At 53.7% G+C, this 17,919-nt stretch overlaps 1 protein-coding gene across 3 annotated transcripts in view; it reads left to right on the forward strand.

Annotated features, from left to right (window-relative positions):
* tmem63c (transmembrane protein 63C) overlaps positions 1–17,919 on the forward strand; it is a 191,297-nt gene that overhangs the window by 37,595 nt on the left and 135,783 nt on the right. The window contains exon 1 of one of the 3 annotated variants that reach the window (XM_052030855.1): positions 4,168–4,315. The exons of the other annotated variants lie outside the window; for them this stretch is intronic. The gene's annotated coding sequence lies outside the window, so the exon portion shown is untranslated. Of the gene's footprint in view, positions 1–4,167; positions 4,316–17,919 lie in introns of those variants that run through there. 3 annotated transcript variants of the gene reach the window in all.

A 17,919-nucleotide genomic window follows, 5' to 3' on the forward strand; every position in this document is an offset into this window, starting at 1 on the left:
TTGCAGTTGTACAAGATGTTGGTGAAGCCAAACTTGAGATATTGTGTACAGTTTTGGTCACCCTTTTATAGGAAAGATGTTATTAAACTGGAAAGATTGCAAAGAAGATTTATGAGAATATTGCCAGGACTTGAGGGCTTGAGTTATAGAGAGAGGTTGGGCAGCCTAGGACTTTATTCTTTGGACCATAGGAGATTGAGGGATGATCTTATAGAGGTGTATAAAATCATGAGGGGCATAGATAGGGTGAATGCACACAGCCTTTTTCCCAGGGAAAAGGAATCATAAATAAGAGGGCATAGGTTTAAGGAGGGGAAAGATTTAAAAGGGACCTGAGGGGCAAATTTTTCACACAGAGGGTGCTGCCTATGTAGAATGAGCTGCCAAAGGAAGTGTTTGAGGTAGATACAATAACAACATTTAAAAGATATTTGGACGTACATGGATAGGAAGGTTTGGAGGGATATGGGCCAAACATAGGCAAGTGGGACTAGATTAGATGGGCATCTCAGCAAAGGTCTCACCTTTGTACCTCTACACCCCCACCTCAATGAATTCCATGCCCGGCACGATGCCGAGCTCTTTTTCTGCTGCTTCCACCTCCGTGATGCCTCCTTTGGCAAGGAGTCCTCTCCCCCACCTAATGACCGGTTCTCCCATCTCCAGCCCTCTTCTTCCACCTGGACTTCCCACCGGGCCTGTTACCTTCCCTGGACCTATTTATACCCAACTGTTGGCATGACATCAGCTGTCTTGACTTTTCTGCCCCCTGTCAGCTACTCCAACCTTAACCTTTCTGAACACTCTGCTCTCCACTCCCTCTGCACTAACCCTGACATTGTCATCAAACCAGCTGACAAAGGTGGTGCCATGGTAGTCCGGCGTACTGACCTCTAGCTTGCAGAGGTCAGACGCCAACTCTTGGACACTTCCTCCTACCTACCCCTGAACCATGACCCCACCAAGGACCACCAGGACATTATCTCCTGCACCATCACCGACCTCATCACCTCAGGAGATCTCCTGCACCCCCCCACCACCCCCCCCCCACAGCTACCAACGTGATAGCCCCGCAACCTAGAGCTGCCCATTTCTACCTCCTCCCCAAAATCCACAAGAAGGACTGTCCGGACTGTATGCTCTTGCCCCACGGAGCTCGTATCTTTGTACCTGGACACTATCCTGTCCCCGCCCCCCCCCCCCCCCCCCCCCCCCCACCCGGTCCCCACCCGGTCCAATCCCGTCCCAATGTATGTCCATGACACATCACACACTCTCCAACTCTTCTATAGCTTTGAGTTCTCTGGCATGCACAACCTGATCATCACCCTGGATGTCCAGTCCCTGTATACCTCCATTCCCCATCATGATGGCCTCACCGCCCTCTGCTTCTTTCTTGACCAGAGACAGAACCAGTCCCCTTCCATTAACACTCTCCTCCACCTAGCTGAACTTGTCCTTTCCCTTAACAACTTTACTTTCAATTCCTCTCACTTTCTACAGACCAAGGGCGTAGCTATGGGCCCTTGTGTGGGCCCCAGCTATGCCTGCCTTTTTGTTGGCTACGTTGAACAGTCTCTGTTGCAACCCTACTCTGGCCCCATTCTTCAACTCCTGCTCCACTATATCGACGACTGCATTGGTGCCTCCTCTTGTACCCGTGCGGAACTTGACAGTTTCAGAAACTTCACCACTAATTTTCACCCAGCTCTCCAATTCACTTGGACTATCTCTGACACCTCTCCCTTCTTCCTCGATCTTTTCGTCTCCACCTCAGGAGATTCCTTATCCACTGACATCTTCTACAAGCCCACTGATGCCCACAGCAACCTCAATTACAGCTCCTCCCACCCTGTCCCTTGCAAGGATGCTATCACTTTATCTCAATTTTTCTGCCTCCGCCGCACCTGCTCCTATGATGAGGCTTTCCACTCGAGGACATCCGAGATGTCTAACTTCTCTAACCGGGGCTTCCCCCTGACTGTGGTCGGGAGAGCCACACCTCCGCTCTCACCCCCACCCCTCCTTCCCAGACCCGACAGGGATAGGGTTCCCCTTGTCCTCACATTTCATCCCACCAGCCCACCACCTGCCTGGATTGGAGAGCATGTCTTATGAGGATAGGTTGAATGAGTTAGGGCTTTTCTCTTTGGAGAGGAGGAGGATGAGAGGTGACTTGATAGAGGTGTACAAGATGATAAGAGGCATAGATCGAGTGGACAGTCAGTGACTTTTTTTTACAGGGTGACAATGGCTAACATGAGGAGACATAATTTTAAGGTAATTGGAGGAAGGTATAAGGGGGATGTCAGGGGTAAGTTTTTTTTACATAGAGGGTGGTGAGTGTGTGGAACGCACTGCCAGCAGAGGTTGTGGGGGCAGATACATTAGCAACATTTAAGAGACTCTTAGATAGACACATGAATGATTTAGAAATGGGTGGCTATGTGGGAGGGAAGGGTTAGATAGATCTTAGAGCAGGATAAAGTGTCGGCACAACATTGTGGGCCGAAGGGCCTCTACTGTGCTGTATTGTTCTATGTATCCAACGTATCATTCTCCGCCACTTCTGCCATCTCCAATGGGACCCCACCATCAAGCATATCTTCCCCTCCCTACCCCTTTCTGCCTTTTGCAGGGACTGCTCTCTCTGCGACTCCCTACTTCACTCCTCCACACCCCCCCACCCACCCATCCCGCTCCTATCCCAGGAACTTTCCACTGCCCCTACACCACCTCCATCCAGGGACCCAAACAGTCCTTTCAGGTGAGACAGAGATTCACCTGCACCTCCCTTAATATTATCTACTGCATTCGGTGCTCCAAGTGTGGCCTCCCCTACATTGGTGAGACCAAACGCAGACCAGTTGACCATTTTGCAGAACACCTGCATTCTGTCCATAACCGCGATCTGCATCTTCCCGTTGCCGGTCACTTCAACTCCCCCTCCCATGCTATCACTGATATGTCAGTCCTTGGCCTCCTCCACTGCCGGGAGAATTCCAAGTGCAAACTGAAGGAACAGCACCTCGTTTTCTGTCTTGGAACCCTGCAGCCTAACAGCATGAACATTGAATTCTCCCACTTTAGGTAATCCCCCCCCACCATGCTGCCTCTTCTTCTTCCCTTTCCTAGCCCCCCTTCTTCTTCCTCGTTTTTTTTTCCTCTCTCTCCTCACCTTTGGCCCATCCCCCAGTGGATCTTCTCTCCCCTCCTGCCCCGCACCTGCCTATCACTATCCCTTACTGGCATCTACCTGTCACCGCCCTTTGCCCGTCCTGCCTCCCCTCTTTCGTCCACCTATCACTGCTCTGCTTTTCCCTCCAATATATTGGGCTTTCCTTCTTCCTATCTTTGTCCTGAAGAAGGGTCCTGACCCGAAATGTTGACCGCCTGCTTTTCCCCATGGATGCTGCCTTGCCTGCTACATTCCTCCAACATCATAGTGGTTTTCATGTAGATTCCAATATCTGTAATCCTTTGTTTCTTCAGATGGGCATCTTGGTTGGCATGAACGAATTGGGTCGAAGGACCTGTTTCTGTACTGTATTACTCTATGACTCTGTGTCAAATACTAGACTGTATAGCTTTAAGGTGAGATGGGGTAAACTTAAAGGAGATTTGCAATGCAAATTTTTTTACACATAGATTGTAGGTACCCGGAATGTGCTGTCAGGTGGGATGGTGGAAGCAGATACAAAAGCAACGTTTGAGGTGCATTTAGAGAAGCACATGAACATGCACAGAACGGAGGGATCTGGATCATGTGCAGATAGAATTAGTTGAATTTGGCATCATAGTCAGCACAACAGTATGGGCTGAAGGGCCTGCTCCTGTGCTGTACTGTTCTATGTTCTATGTATTTGCTTTCAAAGTGACTGTATTCAAAATTGCTCCCATGGCTTTTTTTTGTAACTCTCCAGATGAAGCTTCCAGTAATGATTTCACAGTTTCAGACCTTGTTGGCTGCTCTGTCAGAGAAACCATCAGGGCTAATTGGTTTGTATTGAAATCTGTGTAGTGCTGACTCACTCTTGGCCCAAAGCAGTGTTGTGTGTGCAGCAAGCTGCATTAACAGAATTATTACTCAGCTGCTTGCGGCACTTGATGACTCAGGCTCAGAGGCAGAGCAGCATTCAGCAGAAAGCAGCCAACAAGCCGTGAGGATCTGATGGAAGAGGTGCTTTGATTCTGATCTTCTTGTGGTGCTGGGTAGTTAATAACTGCAGACAGAAGGGTGCATCGTTGTACATCAGTCTGTGCCACCTCTTCAACCCCTCTGCAGCTCAGTGCCAGTCTGTTGCCTCTACCAAGGGTGAGTTGTTGATGTAGGAATCTGGGGCGAGACGCAGGGGGAGGTCTGCCCACTGTTCAACACCTCTGAATGTCCCATCTGTGTGCTTAAGACGGGTGGATTTGAATAGTGTGCAGCAAGAAGTGTGGAAAATTTCACTTCGGCAGTCTCCCTTTTGTCTGACTGGACTGTCTGCCTGGATGAGGCAGCAGGCCTTGGGACAGGAAGCAAACTATTGGAAGATGCAACACAATATAAGCTATTCGATCCATTCTAGCAGACATTACAATCTGCTTTTTTGTGGTACTGAATTACATGAGCCATAAATTCCCTGTTACATCCTTGTCTGTGTGTTGTGTTAATCTTAGCAGCGGCCCCAGGACCTATTGGTATCAAAGTTTCGGCCACACTCGCTCAGTAGGCACATCCTAGTTGGAAATTGCATCTTTGTGGGTCAGGTCAGCTGGGTTGTGATGCCCCGTGTGCTGAAATAGTCCAGTGATGCTGATCAGTTGGGCTTATGATGAAGAACAGTCATGGCAACTCTTTCCCACATGTGGAACTAGCTGCCAGAGGAAGTGATAGAGGTGGGTACAATTACAATGCTTAAAAGGTACTTGGGCAGGTTCATGGATAGGAAAGGTTTAGAGATATGGGCCAAATGCAGGCAAAATGAACTAGCTCAGGGATGCACCTTGGTTGGCATGGACGAGTCAGGCTGTAGGTTCAGTTTCCATGTTGTATGACTCCATTACTCTCTTTGCACCGATGGCTACTGTTGAGACCTAGAGTGGGGAAAGCTCTAATTATGCAGCTTTCTGCAGGAGGTAGAATTAAGGGACGGAAATATTTTCCAGGTGAGAAATGCGAAAAATGGATATCAGGAAAAGATGAACAGAATATGTGTGTTTTCTTTTGAGAAAAGATGGCTGATTGGTGACCTAATGGGTATTAATAGGGTGAAAGATTTTGACAGAGAGATGCAGAGAGAGTGGTTCCTTTGAGGAAAAGAGCTTAGCTAGAGGCCATCAATATAAGATCATCAACAAGAAATCCTATAGGAAATTCAGCAGAAACATCTTCACCCAAAAAGCAGTGAAAATGTGGACTCCCACAGAGATTGAGGGGAATAGTATCAATGCATTTTAGGGGAGGGTGGACAAGCATATGGAAGGGAAGATTTAGCTGAAGAAAGACAAACGCTGTAATGGACTGGTTGGCCAAATGTCCAGTGATCTGGGTTCAGTCCTGACCTCTGGTGCTGCCTACCATGTTCCTTCCATATCCCAAAGGCATGCAGGCTGGCAGGTTAATTGGTCATTGTTAATTGGCCCTAGTGTAGTTGGGTGGCGGAATGTGGGGAGTTGATGGAAATGTGCAGAGAAAAAATACAGGGAAAAATTGGTGGGGAAATGGGATTGCTGTATAAACTGGCATAAATTTGATGGGCCTAATGGCCTCCTATATCATGAGGAAATGTGCACATATGAAATATTCTATCTAATCCTATGTAGATTCACCAGATTGATTCGTAGAATGGGCGGCATGTTCTATGGGAAGAAATTAAGGAAGGTTTTACAATGCTACCTGGAACCCCGATGATCTCATTTAGTTCTACAGGATTCTGAGAGGGACTGAGTAGGCTGAAAGACAGTTTCCTGAGGCTGGATAGCCTTGATAGCCTTGAACTGGGGGTAGTGTCAGGAGCAGGAATCAGGATTGGGATAAAGAGGAATTTCTTTACTCACTGAGTTGTAGATCTTTAGGCTTTTCTGTTCAGGAAGGCTGGGGATGCTCCAGTACTCAGTACATTCCGGACACAAATGGAGAGATTTTTGGACACCAGCAGAATTAAGGGATATAGAGACTAGGTAGGAGAGTAGATCGGTGCACAAACAACCACAACTTAATTTACTAATGGACAGGCCCAAGAAATGTTGCCAACTCCTGCTTTTATTTCTTACTATTTTCTTAGAATCATAGAATTGTACAGCACTGAAGTAGGCCCTTCAGTCCATGTCCATGCTCACCTTTTTGCCCATCTACACTAATCCCATTTGCTTGCATTAGGATTGTATTCTTCTGTGCCTTGCCTATTTATGTCTCTCTGTTCATCAACATTCCTTAATGCCCTACCATTTACTGCATATGTCCTACCCCTAGTTGACTTCCCAAAGTGCATCGCCTCGCATGTGTTGGGATTAAATTCCATCTGCCAATGCTCCACTCAATTTTCCAACTGACCTACAGTACATCCTGAGACAACCTTCCTCACTATCCATAACACCACCAATTTTCATGGCATGCGGAAAAGGAATGTCAAAAATGGTGTCAGCTTTAGCGCAGTGGGTGTCCTCTCTCTCCTGAGTAAGCATGTCCTGAGTACACTGAGTAAAGTCCTACTTTAGAGACTCGAAGAAATAACCATATTAGGGAGGCTGATAACCTCATTTTATCAGCCGAGCAATATCAAAGGAATGTCACACCGTAGAAGGATAGTGGTCAGGGAGTGCTTACTGTTGGAGCTGGTAACTGAGAGAGGGCCACACAATTGAAGGGGGAATGCTGCAATCTCAGAGAGGCCGTACCAAGAGTGCAATACAGGGGGATTGTTGCAGTGTGAATGAGGAAGTAATGCACTGCTGCAGTGGAGCCAGGACTGAGGAGACCCTGAATTGTCAGAATGGACCAATGGAATGTTGTGCTGTCAGAAGGAACACTGGGCTATATGACTGGTAGTAGTGAGGGAGAGCCACACTGCAGCAGGGGCACTACTGAGGGAGAGCCACACTGTCAGAGGGGCACTACTGAGGGAGAGCCACGCTGCAGCAGGGGCACTACTGAGGGAGAGCCACACTGCAGTAGGGGCACACTACGGCGGGCGGCGAGGGCGGTCCCCGGTGGGGGTCTCTCTACGCGGGAGTCCTCCCGCTGTACATCGGGGACCTGGGGTGGAGGGTGTTGCACCGGGCCGGGCCGTGCAACTGATTCTTGAGCCGGTTCACCGACATCCCGGCCGCCTGTCACTTCTGCGGCCGGGAGGAGACGGTGTACCACGCGTACGCGGAGTGGGAGAGGTTGCAGCCCCTCTTCGAGAACCTGCGGGGGCTGCTGCTGAAGTTCTGGTTGCACTTCAGCATGGCGCTGTTGGTCTACTGGCACCCGGTGCGGCGCTGGGAGGGGCGGGCGGCGGATCTCCTGGTGGGTCTCCTGCTGGGCCTGGCCAAGCTGGCCATCCACGGGACGCGTCGGCGGGCGGCCAAGGGTACCGGCAGGTCGGCCTGCCTGCCCGTCTTCCGCGCTTACGTGCACGCGCGGGTGCCTCCAGAGAGGGAGCACGCGGTTTCCGCGGGCACCCTAGCCGAGTTCCGCGCTCGGTGGGCCCCTCAGGGGATCGAGTGTGTCGTGGACGGTACGGACGCGATTCTTATTTGAAGTGTCGCGTTGACGGGTGTAGAGTCGCGTGTGTTTTTCGGTAGTATGAGTTTGCATTCTCTACGGTAGTATGTCGTTGCGTAGTTTCTTGTTTTCTGTATTAGAAGTCGTGTATTGACACTGGTTGTCTTTGTAGTGTTTTTAGTGAATAAACGTTTATTATTAAAAAAAAGGGGCATTGCGGAGAGAGAGCCACACTGCAGGAGGGGCATTGCGGAGAGAGAGCCACACTGCAGGAGGGGCACTGCTGAGGGAGAGCCACACTGTCAGAGGGGCACTGCTGAGGGAGAGCCACACTGTCAGAGGGGCACTACGGAGGGAGAGCCACACTGTCAGAGGGGCACTACGGAGGGAGAGCCACACTGTCAGAGGGGCACTACTGAGGGAGAGCCACACTGCAGGAGGGGCACTACTGAGGGAGAGCCACACTGTCAGAGGGGCACTACTGAGGGAGAGCCACACTGCAGGAGGGGCACTACTGAGGGAGCACCACACTGCATGAGGGGCACTACTGAGGGAGAGCCACACTGTCAGAGGGGTACTGCTGAGGGAGAGCCACTGCAGGAGGGGCACTACTGAGGGAGAGCCACACTGCAGGAGGGGCACTACTGAGGGAGAGCCACATTGCAGGAGGGCCACGAGAGGGAGAGCCACACTGTCAGTGGGCCACTACTGAGGAGGAGCCACACTGTCAGAGGGGCAGCATTGAGGGAGTGCCACACTGTCAGAGGGGCACTACTGAGGGAGAGTCACACTGTCAGAGGGGCACTACTGAGGGAGTGCCACACTGTCAGAAGGGCAGCATTGAGGGAGAGCCACACTGTCAGAGGGGCACTACTGAGGGAGAGCCACACTGCAGGAGGGGCACTACTGAGGGAGAGCCACTGTCAGAGGGGTACTACTCAGGGAGAGCCACACTGTCAGAGGGGCACTACTGAGGGAGTGCCAAACTGTCAGAGGGGCACTACTGATTGAGAGCCACACCGTCAGAGGGGCACTACTGAGGGAGTGCCACACTGTCAGAGGGGCAGCATTGAGTGAGAGCCACACTGTCAGAGGCACACTGCTGAGGGAGAGCCACACTGCAGGAGGGGCACTACTGAGGGAGAGCCACACTGTCAGAGGGGCACTACTGAGGCAGAGCCACACTGTCATGGGCACAACTGAGGGAGAGCCACACTGCAGGAGGGCCACGAGAGGGAGAGCCACACTGTCAGTGGGCCACTACTGAGGGAGAGCCACACTGTCAGTGGGCCACTACTGAGGGAGTGCCACACTGTCAGAGGGGCACTACTGAGGGAGAGACACACTGTCAGAGGGGCACTACTGAGGGAGAGCCACACTGCAGGAGGGGCACTACTGAGGGAGAGCCACACTGCAGGAGGGGCACTACTGAGGGAGAGCCACACTGTCAGAGGGGCACAACTGAGGGAGAACCACACTGTCAGATGGGCACTACTGAGGGAGAGCAACACTGCAGGAGGGCCAGGAGAGGGAGAGCCACACTGTCAGTGGGCCACTACTGAGGGAGTGCCACACTGCAGGAGGGGCACTGCTGAAGGAGAGCCACACTGTCAGAGAGGCACTGCTGAGGGAGAGCCACACTGTCAGAGGGGCACTGCTGAGGGAGAGCCACACTGCAGGGGCACTGCTGAGGGAGAGCCACAATGCAGGAGAGGCACTGCTGAGGGAGAGCCACACTGCAGGGGCACTGCTGAGGGAGAGCCACAATGCAAGAGAGGCACTGCTGAGGGAGAGCCACACTGCAGGAGGGGCACTGCTGAGGAAGAGCCACACTGCAGGAGGGGCACTGGTGAGAGCCATACTGCAGGAGGAGCACTCCTGAGGGAGAGCCACACTGTCAGAGGGGCAGCATTGAGGGAGATCCACACTGCAGGAGGGGCACCACTGAAGGAGAGCCACACTGTCAGAGGGGCACAACTGAGGGAGAGCCACACTGTTGGACGGGCACTACTGAGGGAGGGCCACATTGTCACGGGAGCACTGCCGAGGGTGAGCCACTCTGCAGCAGGGGCACTACCGAGGGAAGGCCACTCTGCAGGAGGGGCACTACCGAGGGAGAGCCACGATGAAGGAGGGGCACTAGGGAGGGAGAGCCACACTGCAGGAGGGCCAAAACTGAGGGAGTGCAACACTGTCAGAGGGGCAGCATTGCGGGAGATCCACATTGCAGGAGGGGCACTACTGAAGGAGATCCACACTGCAGGAGGGGCACTACTGAGGGAGAGCCACACTGTCAGAGGGGCACTACTGAGGGAGAGCCACACTGTCAGAGGGGCACTACTGAGGGAGGGCCACATTGTCACGGGAGTACTGCCGAGGGAGAGCCACTGCAGGAGGGGCACTACCGAGGGAAGGCCACTCTGCAGGAGGGGCACTACCGAGGGAGAGCCACGATAAAGGATGGCACTAGGGAGGGAGAGCCACACTGTCAGAGGAGCACTACTGAGGGAGAGCCACACTGTCAGAGGGGCAGCATTGAGGGAGAGCCACACTGTCAGAGGGGCACTACTGAGGGAGAGCCACACTGTCAGAGGGGCACTACTGAGGGAGAGCCACACTGTCAGAGGGGCACTACTGAGGGAGAGCCACACTGTCAGAGGGACTCTACTGAGGGAGAGCCACAATCTCAGAGGGGCAGCATTGAGGGAGAGCCGCACTGCAGGAGGGGCACTGCTGAGGGAGAGCCACACTGCAGGAGGGGCACTGCTGAGGGAGAGCCACACTGCAGGAGGGGCACTGCTGAGGGAGAGCCACACTCCAGGAGGGGCACTACTGAAGGAGTGCCACACTGTCAGAGGGGCAGCATTGAGGGAGCCACACTGCAGGAGGGGCACTACTGAGGGAGAGCCACAGAGCCACACTGCAGGAGGGGAACTACTGAGGGAGAGCCACACTGCAGGAGGGCCACTACTGAGGGAGAGCCACACTGTCAGAGGGCCACTACTGAGGGAGAGCCAAAATGTCAGAGGGACACTACTGAGGGAGAGCCACAATGTCCGAGGAGCAGCATTGACGGAGTGCCACACTACAGGAGGGGCTCTGCTGAGGGAGAGCCACACTGCATGAGGGGCACTGCTGAGGGAGAGCCCCAGTGCAGGAGGGGCACTGCTGAGGGAGAGCCACAGTGCAGGAGGGGCACTGCTGAGGTAGTGCCCCAGTGCAGGAGAGGCACTGCTGAGGGAGTGCCCCAGTGCAGGAGGGGCACTGCTGAGGGAGAGCCACAGTGCAGGAGGGGCACTGCTGAGGGTGAGCCACAGTGCTGGAGTGGCACTGCTGAGGGAGAGCCACACTGCAGGAGGGGCACTAATGAGGGAGAGCCACACTGTCAGAGGGGCACTATTGAGGGAGAGCCACACTGCAAGATGGGCACTGCTGAGGGAGAGCCACACTGCAGGAGGGGCACTGCTGAGGGTGAGCCCCAGTGCAGGAGGGGCACTGCTGAGGGAGAGCCACAGTGCTGGAGTGGCACTGCTGAGGGAGTGCCCCAGTGCAGGAGGGGCACTGCTGAGGGAGAGCCACAGTGCAGGAGGGGCACTGCTGAGGGAGAGCCTCACTGTCATAGGGGCAGCATTGGGGGAGAGCCACACTGTCAGAGGGGCACTACTGAGGGAGTGCCACACTGTCAGGGGGCACTACTGAGGCAGAGCCACACTGTCAGATGGGCACTACTGAGGGAGGGCCACATTGTCATGGGAGCACTGCCGAGGGTGAGCCACTCTGCAGCAGGGTCACTACCGAGGGAAGGCCACTCTGCAGGATGGGCACTACTGAGGGAGAGCGACGATGAGGGAGCGGCACGAGGGAGGGAGAGCCACACTGCAGGAGGGCCACTACTGAGGGAGAGCCACACTGTCAGAGGGCCACTACTGAGGGAGAGCCAAAATGTCAGAGGGACCCTACTGAGGGAGAGCCACAATCTCAGAGGGGCAGCATTGAGGGAGTGCCACACTACAGGAGGGGCTCTGCTGTGGGAGAGCCACACTGCAGGAGCGGCACTGCTGAGGGAGAGCCACACTGCAGGAGGGGCACTGCTGAGGGAGAGCCACACTCCAGGAGGGGCACTACTGAAGGAGTGCCACACTGTCGGAGGGGCAGCATTGAGGGAGCCACACTGCAGGAGGGGCACTACTGAGGGAGAGCCACAGAGCCACACTGCAGGAGGGGAACTACTGAGGGAGAGCCACACTGCAGGAGGGCCACTACTGAGGGAGAGCCACACTGTCAGAGGGCCACTACTGAGGGAGAGCCAAAATGTCAGAGGGACACTACTGAGGGAGAGTCACAATGTCCGAGGGGCAGCATTGAGGGAGTGCCACACTGCAGGAGGGGCACTGCTGAGGGAGAGCCACAGTCAGCAACACTGCTGAGGGAGTGCCACACTGTCAGAGGGGCACTACTGAGGGAGAGCCACACTGCAGGAGGGGCACTGCTGAGGGAGAGCCACACTGCATGAGGGGCACTGCTGAGGGAGAGCCACACTGCAGGAGGGGCACTGCTGAGGGAGAGCCACACTGCAGGAGGGGCACTGCTGAGGGTGAGCCACACTGCAGGAGGGGCACTGCTGAGGGAGAGCCACACTGCAGGAGGGGCACTGCTGAGGGAGAGCCACAGTTCAGGAGGGGCACTGCTGAGGGAGAGCCACACTGCAGGAGCGGCACTGCTGAGGGAGAGCCACACTGCAGGAGGGGCACTGCTGAGGGAGAGCCACACTGTCAGATGGGCACTACTGAGGGAGAGCCACACTGCAGGAGGGCCACTACTGAGGGAGAGCCACACTGTCAGAGGGCCACTACTGAGGGAGAGCCAAAATGTCAGAGGGACACTACTGAGGGAGAGCCACAATGTCAGAGGGGCAGCATTGAGGGAGTGCCACACTGCAGGAGGGGCACTGCTGAGGGAGAGCCACACTGTCAGCAACACTGCTGAAGGAGAGCCACACTGTCAGAGGGGCACTGCTGAGGGAAAGCCACACTGCAGGAGGGGCACTGCTGAGGGAGAGCCACACTGCAGGAGGGCCACTACTGAGGGAGAGCCACACTGTCAGAGGGCCACTACTGAGGGAGAGCCAAAATGTCAGAGGGACACTACTGGAGAGCCACTATGTCAGAGGGGCAGCATTGAGGGAGTGCTACACTGCAGGAGGGGCACTGCTGAGGGAGAGCCACACTGTTGAGGCACTGCTGAGGGAGAGCCACACTGTCAGAGGGGCACTGCTGAGGGAGAGCCACACTGCAGGAGGGGCACTGCTGAGGGAGAGCCACACTGTCAGTGGGCCACTACTGAGGGAGAGCCAAAATGTCAGACGGACACTACTGAGGGAGAGCCACAATGTCAGAGGGGCAGCATTGAGGGAGTGCCACACTACAGGAGGGGCACTGCTGAGGGAGAGCCACACTGTCAGAGGGGCACTACTGAGGGAGAGCCACACTGTCAGAGGGGCACTACTGAGGGAGAGCCACACTGCAGGAGGGGCACTGCTGAGGGAGAGCCACACTGTCAGAGGGGCAGTACTGAGGGAGAGCCACACTGCAGGAGGGGCACTGCTGAGGGAGAGCCACACTGCAGGAGGGGCACTGCTGAGGGAGAGCCACTCTGTCGGAGGGCCACTACTGAGGGAGAGCCACACTGTCAGAGGGCCACTGCTGAGGGAGAGCCAAACTGTCAGAGGGGCAGCATTGAGGGAGCCACACTGTCAGAGGGGCACTGCTGAGGGAGAGCCACACTGCAGGAGGGGCACTGCTGATTGAGTGCCACACTGTCAGAGGGGCACTACTGAGGGCTGTCCCTGGTAGTGGTCTCTCTACGCGGGAGTCCTCCCGCTGTACATCGGGGACCCGGGGTGGATGGTGTTGCACCGGGCCGGGCCGTGCAACTGATTTTTGAGCCGGTTCACCGACACCCCGGCCGCCTGTCACTTCTGCGGCCGGGAGGAGATGGTGTACCACGCTTACGCGGAGTGCGAGAGGTTGCAGCCCCTCTTCGAGTACCTGCGGGGGCTGCTGCTGAAGTTCTGGTTGCACTTCAGCCCATCGCTGTTGGTCTATGGGCACCCGGTGCGGCGCAGGGCGCGCTGCAGATCTCCTGGTTGGTCTCCTGCTGGGCCTGGCCAAGCTGGCCATCCACGGGACGCGGCAGCGGGCCGCCGAGGGTACCAGCAGGTCGGCCTGCCTGCCTGTCTTCTGCGCTTACGTGTGCGTGTGGGTGCGTTTAGAGAGGGAGCACGTGGTTTCCGCGGGCACTGTAGCTAGGTTCCGCACCCTAGCTGTGTCGTGGACGGTACGAACGTGATTCTTATTTGAAGTGTCGTGTGCTGCGTGAACGGGTGTAGCATCGCGTGAGTGTTTCTTCAGTATTAGTTTGCATTCTTTACCGTAGTATGTCGTTGTTTAGTTTCTTCTTTTCTGTATTAGATGTCGTGTATTGACACCGGTTGTCTTTTGTAGTGCTTTTAGTGAATAAACGTTTATTATTAAAAAAAAGGGGCACTACTGAGGGAGAGCCACACTGCAGGAGGGGCACTACTGAGGGAGAGCCACACTGTCAGAGGGGCAGCATTGAGGGAGAGCCACACTGTCAGAGGGGCACTACTGAGGGAGAGCCACACTGCAGGAGGGGCACTACTGAGGGAGAGCCACACTGTCAGATGGGCAGTAGAGGGAGAGCCACACTGCTGGAGGGCCACTAAAGGGAGAGCCACACTGTCAGTGCGCCACTACTGAGGAGGAGCCACACTGTCATTGGGCCACTACTGAGGGAGAGCCAAAATGTCAGAAGGACACTACTGAGGGAGACCCACACTGCAGGAGGGGCACTACTGAGGGAGAGCCACACTGCAGGAGGGGCACTGCTGAGGGAGAGCCACAGAGGGGCACTACTGAGGGAGTGCCACACTGTCAGTGGGGTAGCATTGAGGGAGAGCCACACTGTCAGAGGGGCACTACTGAGGGAGAGCCACACTGCAGGAGGGGCACTACTGAGGGAGAGCCCCACTGCAGGAGGGGCACTATTGAGGGAGAGCCACACTGTCAGAGGGGCACTATTGAGGGAGAGCCACACTGTCAGAGGGGCACTATTAGGGGAGAGCCACACTGTCAGAGGGGCTCTACTGAGGGAGAGCCACACTGTCAGATGGGCACTACTGAGGGAGAGCCACACTGCAGGAGGGGCACTACTGAGGGAGAGCCACACTGTCAGTGGGCCACTACTGAGGGAGAGCCAAAATGTCAGAGGGACACTACTGAGGGAGAGCCACAATGTCAGAGTGGCAGCATTGAGGGAGTGCCACACTGCAGGAGGGGCACTGCTGAGGGAGAGCCACACTGCAGGAGGGGCACTACTGAGGGAGAGCCACAGTGCAGGAGGGGCACTGCTGAGGGAGAGCCACAGTGCAGGAGGGGCACTGCTGACTAGCCAAGTTCCGCACTCGGTGGGCCCCTCAGGGGATCGCATGTGTCGTGGACAGTACGAACGCGATTCTTATTTGAAGTGTCACATGTCGCGTTAACGGGTGCAGCGTCGCGTGTGTGTTTCATTAGTATTAGTTGCATTCTCTATCGTAGTATGTCGTTGCGTAGTTTCTTCTTTTCTGTATTAGATGCCCTGTATTAACACTGGTTGTCTTTTGTAGTGCTCTTAGGGAGTAAACGTTTATTATTAAAAAAAGGGGCACTGCTGAGGGAGAGCCACAGTGCAGGAGGGGCACTGCTGAGGGTGAACCCCAGTGCAGGAGGGGCACTGCTGAGGGAGAGCCCCAGTGCAGGAGGGGCACTGCTGAGGGTGAGCCCCAGTGCAGGATGGGCACTGCTGAGGGAGAGCCACAGTGCAGGAGGGGCACTGCTGAGGGAGAGCCACAGTGCAGGAGGGGCACTGCTGAGGGTGTGCCACACCGTCAGAGGGGCACTACTGAGGGAGTGCCACACTGTCAGAGGGTGACTACTGAGGGAAAGCCACACTGTCAGAGGGGCAGTTCTGGAAGAGTGCTGCATTATGGGAGGGGTAACACCCAATATGTTCTGCACTGTGGGATGGGCAGTACTGAAGGAGAGCCACACTGTTAGAGGGGCAGTATTGTGAGTGCTGCACTGTAGAAGGGGCTGTACTGCGGGAGCACCAAACTGTGTATGGCTTGCTTGCCTTAATCGGTCGGGGTGAGGAGCATAAAAGTTGGAACGTCATGTTGCAGCTGTATTTGACTTTAGTAAGGCTACACTTGGAGTATTGTGTGCAGTTCCTCGTCAAGACATTACAGGAAGGATGTGGAGGCTTTGGAGAGAATGCAGAAGAGGTTCACCAGGATGCTGCCTGGATTAGAGAGTGTTAGCTATAAGGAGAGTTTGGATAAACTTGGATTGCTTTGTTTGGAGTGTTGGTAGCTGAGGGGTGACCTAATATAAGTTTATGAAATTATGAGAGGCATAGATAGGGTAGAGTCTCTTTTGGAGGGTGGAACTGTCGAGTACTAGAGGGCATAGCTTTAATGTGGGAGGGGGAAAGTTTAAAGGAGATATTTGAAGCAAGTTTTTTTTTAACACAGAGTGGTACGTGTCTGGAATTCGCTGCAGTGGAGGTGGTAGAAGCAGATACAACAGCAAAGTTTAAGAGGCATTTACACAGACACATGAACAGGCAGGGAATAAAGGGACACAGACCACGTGCAGGCAGATGAGATTAATTTAGATTGGCATCATGGTTGGCGCAGACATGGTGGGCGGAAAGGCCTGGTTCTGTGTTGTACTGTCCTATATTTTATGTTCTGTGGAAGAACAATCGATGGTGTTCATCCACTGTCAGAGAGGGTATTGAAGTTGTGCTCCACTGTCAGATTGGCAGCATGAGGGGAGCTCTGCATTGTTGGAGGGCCAGTACAGAGGCTGCACTGCACTGTTGTAGGGGGGATCACTGAGAGGCCACTGCCCTATTGGAGCGTTTTCTGATTGGGTATTGCACTAAGACGCTGTCTTTTAGAATTAGACATTAAGCCAATGTTCCCTTTGTCCTCTTAAGTGAATCTAAAGGGCTAGATAAGGCTTGTTTGTTTGTACAGAGAGAAATTATTGCTTAAAAATTCAATTGCATAATGCAAGTTTTGTCAGAATTGTGCTGAATTTTGTTTTTTGGAGTGAAAGAGATTGTTCCCTATCATTCTGGAATGTTGACTAGGCCATTACAGCTACCGTTCACCTTTGTGGTTCTGAAATGACTTCAGCTTTGGGTGCACAGAATGGCATCTCTTCCCATGACAAGATGCTTTCAGAGCATTGCAGGGCAACAGATCACATTTCATCCTTGGGTATCCATCATTGGTCTTTGCAGTGACCTTGGAGTACATCACTGGGCACCACAGTTTCCTGCTGATACATTGTCCTGAGTGACAGAGGATTGTGGTGGAAGGGTGTTATTTTGGCTGGAGGTCTGTGACTACTATGTATCGGTGCTGGGGCCTCTGTTCTTTGTGATGTATAAAAATGATTTGAATGAAAATGTAGATAGGTGGGTTTGTAAGTTTGTAGATGACAGAAATATTGGTGGAATTGTGGACAGTGTAGAGGGCTATCAAAGGATACAGCAGGACGTAGATCAATTACAGATGTGGGAAGAGAAATGGCAGATGGAGTTTAATCTGAGTAAGTGTGAGGTATTGCAGTTGGAGAAGTCAAATGCAAGAGAAATGTATGCAGTTAATGGCAGGACCCTTAACAACATTTATGTGTTAATAGTGCTAACATGTAACAATGATCACAGCTCCTTAATTTTTAAGATAGCTATGAATAAGCATAAGTATGGACCTCGCAGGAGAGTATTAAATTGGGTCAGGGAAAATTATGAGAGTATTAGGCAGGAACTAGGGAGAGTTAATTGGGAACAGCTATTTTTGAGCAAGTCCACGTCTGACATGTGGAGGGTGTTCAAAGACCAACTGCACAGAGTGCAGGACAGGTGTTTTCCAGTAAGAAGGAAGGACAAGGATGGCAAGGTAAGGGAATCTTGGATTATAAGAGATGTGGTGAATTTAGTCAAGAAAAAGGAGTGTATGTAAGGTTTAGGAAGCTAAAATTAAACAGGGCCCTTGAAGATTATAAAGAAGCCAGAAAAGAACTCAAGAAGGGAATTAGGAGAGCCAGGAGGGGCCATGAAAAGTCCTTGGCAAGAAGGATTAAAGAGAATCC

Source organism: Pristis pectinata, chromosome 1 (assembly GCF_009764475.1).
Source record: "Pristis pectinata isolate sPriPec2 chromosome 1, sPriPec2.1.pri, whole genome shotgun sequence".
Taxonomy (NCBI): domain Eukaryota; kingdom Metazoa; phylum Chordata; class Chondrichthyes; order Rhinopristiformes; family Pristidae; genus Pristis; species Pristis pectinata.